Source organism: Lytechinus variegatus, chromosome 4 (genome assembly GCF_018143015.1).
Source record: "Lytechinus variegatus isolate NC3 chromosome 4, Lvar_3.0, whole genome shotgun sequence".
Classification (NCBI taxonomy): domain Eukaryota; kingdom Metazoa; phylum Echinodermata; class Echinoidea; order Temnopleuroida; family Toxopneustidae; genus Lytechinus; species Lytechinus variegatus.
Window position 1 is genome coordinate 48,370,400 of NC_054743.1, and position 6,430 is coordinate 48,376,829.

At 37.5% G+C, this 6,430-nt stretch overlaps 1 long non-coding RNA gene across 1 annotated transcript; it reads left to right on the forward strand.

The window, feature by feature from the left end:
- The first annotated feature begins 2,533 nt into the window (after positions 1-2,533).
- On the forward strand, positions 2,534-5,824 carry LOC121412735. The gene is made up of 3 exons (XR_005969660.1): positions 2,534-2,574; positions 5,153-5,272; positions 5,810-5,824. It is a non-coding gene; the product is annotated as an uncharacterized LOC121412735 (long non-coding RNA).
- Positions 5,825-6,430: the final 606 nt, after the last annotated feature.

The window sequence follows — 6,430 nt, forward strand, 5'->3', positions numbered from 1 at the left end:
AGTGGTATGTGCTTGTAATGGTATGATTGGTATGATGAATAGTATACCATACATCCAATGGTGTCTCAGTGGTATACAATGGTGTCTCAGTGGTATTCAATGGTGTCTCAGTAGTATGTGCCTGTAATGGTATGATTGGTATGATCAATGGTATACCATACACCAATGGTGTCTCAGTGGTATACAATGGTGTCTCAGTGGTATTCAATGGTGTCTCAGTAGTATGTGTCTTTGATGGTATGACTGCATGGTATACCATGATATACCCAATGGTGTCTCAGTGGTATACAATGGTGTCTCAGTGGTATTCAATGGTGTCTCAGTGGTATGTGCTTGTAATGGTATGATTGGTATGATGAATAGTATACCATACATCCAATGGTGTCTCAGTGGTATACAATGGTATCTCAGTGGTATTCAATAGTGTCTCAGTAGTATATGCCTCTAATGGTATGACCGGTATAATGAATGGTATACCATGCACCAATGGTGTCTTAGTGGTATACAATGGTGTCTCAGTGGTATTCAATGGTGTCTCAGTAGTATGTGTCTCTATAATGGTATGACTGGTATGATGAATTGTATACCATATACCCAATGGTGTCTCAGTGGTGTCAAATGGTGTCTGAGTAGTATGTGCCTCTAATGGTATGACTGCGTGGTATACCATTATATACCCAATGGTGTCTCAGTGGTATACAATGGTGTCTCAGTGGTATCCAATGGTGTCTCAGTAGTATGTGCCTCTATAATGGTATGATTGGTATCAATATGGTGTCTTAGTAGTATGTGCCTAGTGGTATATAATATAATCATGTTGGATAATTGTAAAGCTATAGTGGCTTAGTGGTGTTTGCCTAATGAATGCCATTTGTGTTAATGCTGAATGATATGCCCAGTTGCATTACCCATTATCATAATTCCGAAGATTTAAAGAAAATATATCAAAGATTAAAAGGTATTTAGAGTTAATTAAATATTTGACCTGTGACTTTTATGCGAGCAGCTTCCCCAAATCAAGTGTAATCGCTCATGATTGTAAACATGGTCTCTTGCATTCTTTTAAATTGTCTTTGTCCTTATTAAGTAAAAGGTCTATATGTGTTTAAATATTATTGATCCAGTGGTTATGATACAATATTAGAAATTTGTTATATTTTACTATTGTACATAAATTTAAATCTGATGCAATGGGTGCATGCAAAAATAAAATCAATCGGTCAATGAAATCTTTTTTGATAAAAAGGGTTTTAATTTTTAATTAATAAGTTTTATTCTATTTTTATAATCATTTTGCTTGTTTATGGCCGCTTTTTATGAAAAGAACTATATATTTAGTGTTCCAAGAAGATATTTGCAATCAATCCCAAAATTCGATCAGATGCAAATTTACAGGTGATGATACATTAAGTTTATCTAGAACATATCAATTTGGATTTTTTTATGGATCAGTTGCAAGTTTGCAATGAAAAGTATGACTCTCATGATTTTGGAGTCTGAAATTGATTTGCGTTCGATTGCTTCGATTGCAAGTTTCTTGCAATGCCCCATATTTTGCTAAAAATGAATTCACTGTTGGTTGTCTTGGTCCCCCAACCTCTATCAAATTCCCATCCGCAAACCCTGATTTGGTCTGTCTGCAACGTCAAAAGCCCCATCTGACCCATTTGTACGCTATTATAGCTGCTTCCAATCATGAATTATTTCACCCTTTTTTTACAAATGATATTTCCAAAATTCTAATTCTATTTTAGGCTCTAAATATTCTTTCCCACTTGTGGACGGCGTTTATAAAGAGGAGAGCTATTCTATAGGCCGGCATTACTTGATTGAAATGATTTATCCACATGGTCTTGCTCCCTCACCCCTATCAAAATTCCCTGCCGCCATACAGGGTATAGTACAATGTAACAGAAAAGAAATCTACTGAATGAAATCTCAATTTCAATCATTACAAAAGCAAATTAAAAGGGAAGAGGAGTGAGTAAAAAAATATATATAAAGGGGAAAAAACAAGAAAAGAAAAAAGGCAAAGAAGAAAAGAAAGATTAACAGAAAAGAAAAAAAAGACAACGAAAATAAAAAAGAAAATAACATAGAGAACAGGAAAAAAAAGTGAAGGGATCGAAAACTTTTTTCATAGATTCCAAGATCCAAGGAAACCAGTGGCATGCACTCACGCCATCATGGTTTCCAACCCAGAACCAATCGAGAGGAAAAAGAAGACACCCCTGATTTGGTTTTAATTCACCCCCCCCACCCATATCGGGATGTGTATTTATCTTAGCGAAGAAGTCCCCTCCCCCCATATTTTGTCATAATTTACCCCCCCCCATATGCTTTGGCGAGAGGGGCCGCTTGGCTGCTTGCCAGGTAGCTCTATTATACGTGTTGTTCTCGCACTACGCACGCGCGAACGTCTAACCGCCAAGTGCAATATTTGAAAAAGAAAACTCGATCTACCGGTACTACCGTTTTGCTGTTGATAAGTCCGTCGATAATTCATCAAAAACTAAAGGAACACGGGTCAGATTCGGACAGCGACTTCAAAGTCATTTGTAGAAGGCTATAACAGTAAGTTCTATAACAATTTTCTTTGATTTATTTCTCAAATTGTCTCAAAATGTTAGATGTCGTTGTACTGCCACGACATGCACGACCACTGCACTGCCACCGTCACTGCCCCGTTGGCGCTGGCCGCTGCTCTACGGGCCGGGACGTGGCTTTGACGATAGGGAGTGCTTATGGTTTATGCTTTGTATTGGCAGAGTTAAGATCGGCGAGCATTGAATAGTAATTCGCTCATATTGCCTGATGTTTATTGTCAATGTTTTACAAAAACCATCTCTGAATACATTGAATTCGTGAATGAATGATTTGTTAATGCTAATGTCAAGACTGTCAAAGTTTTAATTGTGAATAAATAGACCGTTACTGCACACGTTAATTTACTGAAATTGAAAACTTGCCGACAAATATTGCTTTGAAATTAGGCCTATAATTTGTTGTTGTTGTTGTTGATAGATGTTGGTAAATGAGATAAAATGGAGGTGAAACATGGTAAGGGTCCTAAAGTTTAAAAAATGATAAAGGCTACGCAGGTCTATAACTTTGCTACACTGTACACACCACTCATTGCACATACTATTTCAATGGTAAAATGTGCACTTTGTGTGTGGAACTGTGACTGGACGGAGTGACAAACGATTCCTATTCAATTTTTCTACAGAGGCTGCAATAAATATGCAGAGAAAACTGGCGCTAATGCAGTTTTGCACCGGCCGATTACCAGCATACCTCATCACCAAAACTTGTTCCCAAATGTCATGACAGGTCTCTCAGTCACATTTCGATGTTAATATACCCACCGTTTTTCAAAATATTGGGAATGGCTGTATTTAGTCTTCGATCTCGACGTCGTTGATCTAATCCGTAGACATCACTTCGCGGATCTCTCGGATTCGCCGTAATATTTATATGGACTGAAGTTAGCAACCAAATCATGCTAACATGTGGCAAACAAACTGCCAGCATGCCGCATGCGAATCTTTTGATCGCATAACTTCGGTCCATATCAACATGACGGCGAATCCAAGCGATCCGCAATATTTTGAAAAGTGGTGGGCATATTGTGTATTGATCTCAAAATGTGTGTAGACAATTCTGGTGGGGAGTTTTGCTTGAAGTTGCACAACAAACAATTGTCCATAGACTGTGTACAACGGATAGATCGTCTCCGCACAGCGATTCGAAGACCGCTGATTGGTCAATAGCGCAGATCACGTCATGACCACGTGGTCCCAAAAATAATTCCTTTGGACTGCGTGCGGAAGTATCGATAACGATATCCGGTCATGTTGTGTACACGGTAAATGGTCTTGGTTCGTGATCGGATCGCTCCGGTATCGATCGAAAATTATCGAAACTGCAATTTCATGCATATTCACGCGACGCTGCAAAACCCGGAAGCCAATTGACTTTATGCACGTTGCGATAGACTCTACAAATTCCAAGGAACACGATGACATATAGACGCTAATTCATAAGATTTTGACGGAAAAGCAAGAAGTATTCAAAATTCGCTTACCTGTGCGGTATCGGTGAGAAAATAGATCCTCCGAGAATACCTTTCATTATTTATATAAAATATAGGAAAATTGAAATTCTAGGTCGATTTTGGTACGAGGTGATAGGGAATTGCACACTTGTTTTGGTGGAATTCTGTGTGGGGAAACAAAAGGCTTGCACTGCGCATGCTTACTATATTTTCATTCATAAATTGGTTCTCGGCAGTGGCTGGATGACGTCATGTAATAAGCAAAAATGTACACGACCGCTACGTTCACGCTCCGCTATCCGTTGTACACAATTGTTCACTGTGAGTTGGCTGGTGTGAAACTGCATTAGTGCCGGAGGGTATTCTTAGATCCTTTCATGGGGCTAGGCATATCAATTTTTAAAGTAAATTTTATCCTCTTTTAAAGTTAAGTTTGTCCTGTGATCACATTTTATCTGTTTTTATTTATTTACTGATCAAAACTTGCCTAAAAAACGTCTGGAGTTCATCCACTGGCATATGATTGTCCATGAACGGATCCATGATTTCTCAAAGGGGGTAGTGGGGCACATTTTCCCAAGGAAACTTTAAATAACAAGCAAACCAAAAAGGAGATCCTCTTGTATGAGAGCTGTAACTTTCGAAGGGGGGGGGGGGAGAACACTTGTGTAAGAAAGCCACATTTTTATCAAACACATCAACTATTGCTCTCAAGGTGGGGGCACAGGTCAAATGTGCCCACTTGGATCTGCTTCTGCGATTGTCAATACCAGAAAAATGGAATTTATGTCATCGATTACCCTCTTGAAAATTGCTGCTCTAGAAATTTGATTTCAGATGACATAGCTATTACTAGTATAAAGCATGCACAGTTATAATACAGCCTTGTCTGAACTACGCTGAAATACTATCACATTTCCTTATTTTTATCCTAAATTCTGGGCTGGTAATCAGAGGTCCATGAAAAATATCTTTAACATTAAAGTTCTAAGATCATTATTTTTCTATTACTATATTAGTATTCTATTTTTGTTTGTATCTGCACATACGTGCAGATTTTACAACACTTAAATTGATTTTATTTCATTTTCAAAGTTTGGACGACGGATACACTGGATGATAAGGTAGATGATCCAGCCTTATCTTGGAATGACACGACGGGTGTTGAACACAGAAAACGTACCGTGTACAAGAAACAATTGGAGTTTATGAAAGGTAGGTGTGTAAGAATTTTCTTCAGTAGAAAAAAATGCAAAGCTTCATGAGATAAAACAGATTGTATTCCTGCAGTGGCATAGCTGAAAAAAAAACCTTGTCAGGAATGGTAAAAAATCCTTAGAAAGGACAAATGTCATCCCTATTTAGAGGAGCACACGTCTTTTCTGACACCCCCCCCCCAGAAAAAAATCAGTATGTTGGCTGAGGGGGGAAGGGTGGACACTTTTTCCCCAGGTATTCTTTTGTTGTGGTATTTGTCATCATTGGGGCAACCTCCCATTATATAATAGGTTATTGTCTACCCATCTATGGTTAAACATAAATTTATTTATCATATTTTACAAAATGTTTTGTTGATATTTGTTAATTGGTATCATTCAATTGAATGGTAGAGTATACTGCAAATTTCTCAATATATAAAAAAATAAATGAACTTCTAAAGAAAGCTTACACACATGACAAGCATTCATATTTTGAACCCTTAGCTAATATACTGTCCTTTGCATTGTTTTCATCCAATATTTCTTATTACAGCTTCAAGGAATTAATCCTGCCGGGTACCCATTCACTTCATCTGGGTCTAGTGATGCACAGTGTGGATGAAATTCGGGCTGAAGGAAAACACACCATGGCTAGGACTCAAATTCACGACCCTCTGTTTGAAAGGTGAGAGTCAGAACCACTAGACCACGACGTTCCCAGCTGATGTCATATCCCCACTTGCTCTTTTGTATTTTATTACAAGAAGTCGCGCTAATTTACATTTTGTCCTCCGAGAACTATAAAAAATGGAGTGAAAATTTATTTCAAAGACATGTCCACCCTAGCAAAAATAGTTGATTTGATTAAAAAGAGAAAAATCAAACATAAAAATCGGATGAAAAATAAGAAAGGTATGACATTTTTAAGTTTCGCTCAATTTCACTTAATAGTTACATGCACATCCAGGTCGGTATGCAAATGAGGGAACTGATGACATCACTCATTCACTTTTCTTTGTTTTTTAAATATGAAATATTATAATTTTCTCCTCATTGTCCTATGAAATAAAGTTTTATTTTTATTTTTTATTGTCAAATCTGTACAAAAATTGAAATATTGTACAATTCAAACAATGAAAACCAAAACAAAAAGTGAGGGTCTTATTTTGCATCC